This window comes from Limulus polyphemus, unplaced genomic scaffold (genome assembly GCF_000517525.1).
Source record: "Limulus polyphemus unplaced genomic scaffold, Limulus_polyphemus-2.1.2 Scaffold14722, whole genome shotgun sequence".
In the NCBI taxonomy this organism is placed as follows: domain Eukaryota; kingdom Metazoa; phylum Arthropoda; class Merostomata; order Xiphosura; family Limulidae; genus Limulus; species Limulus polyphemus.
In genome coordinates, this window is record NW_013680332.1 from 1 (window position 1) to 1,187 (window position 1,187).

The 1,187-nt window shown below is 35.6% G+C and overlaps 1 long non-coding RNA gene across 1 annotated transcript in view; it reads right to left on the reverse strand.

Annotated features, from left to right (window-relative positions):
* Positions 1-172: 172 nt before the first annotated feature.
* The window catches only part of LOC111084214, a 3,065-nt gene continuing 2,050 nt past the window's right edge, over positions 173-1,187 (reverse strand). The window contains exon 2 of the long non-coding RNA XR_002609448.1: positions 173-322. This is a non-coding gene — a long non-coding RNA (uncharacterized LOC111084214). The remainder of the gene's footprint in view (positions 323-1,187) is intronic.

Genomic DNA, 1,187 nt, shown 5'->3' on the forward strand with positions numbered 1-1,187 from the left:
TCACAGTCCTGTACCTGTCATAAATGTTCTCACAGTCCTGTACCTGTCATAAATGTTCTCACAGTCCTGTACCTGTCATAAATGTTCTCACAGTCCTGTACCTGTCATAAATGTTCTCACAGATCTGTACCTGTCATAAATGTTCTCACTCATACGCTCATAGTATTTCTTCTTCATTTCATCTAGAGGATCTTTACGGAGTGGACTTGTACTGAGGACTGCAGTGTTCCAAGATGAGGGCCAAGGTTCAAGATTTTCCTCAATGCTCTTCTGAATTCCTTTATCATGAGGCGAGATGATCTATTCAAAGAACCAAGTATACCTTTAAAACAGTCTCAAGTTTCTAAACCATAATTTCAGTTTAAGTTTTAAAGTAACGGCTACAATATCTGTAGTAAGTTTTTCTAGGACTATTTGTTATATGTTACAGACAAATATAGACTTGTTGCTACTACACTCTTCTGCACTTTGAGTAATAATGTATCTTATTCTAACAGCAGATACGATAGTGAACACTTCAATAGACATATCAAGTACATTATTTTATAGTCTATATGTTTATAAATCAATATAGTTTGTAGTTATGTGTTGAAGATTGTGTTAGTGAACTGAAATACCATCCTTTGACAATATTCTTCAGGCAAGCATTAAAAATTGTTCATCAACTATAATATTTATTTAATATGACACATTCTCCAGCCTTAATCTTTGTTGTTAAAAGTGCTCGTTTGATTGTTTTCAGTTATTTGTGTAAAGTTACACAAGGCTTATCTGATCTACACGTCCGTAAGTTTTAACCGATAGACCAGCAGGAAGACAACTAGGCAATAGTGTTCCCTGCCAACTCGTGGGTTACTCTAGTGGGATTTGACTGTCACTCTTATACTGCACCTAAACCTCAAAGAGCCCAGCATGATTTTGTTTAATGTTGAATCGTGGTCCTTCAAAGCCACAGTTAAGCAAACTAACCAACAGGTCATATTTGGTCCATTTTTTGATAAAGGTTTGGTACTTTCGTAAACTAATGTTATCCTGGTAATAGCTAACGTCCTGTTTTTCTCAGTTAATAAGGTTTTCAGACCACTTCGCTGACTTTCTATTGAGAATCAAACTGCTATTATAACAGTATCCTGACTCATGCTAGTGTATAAAGTTGATTATGTGAAAAAGTAGCTGTCCAACTCACA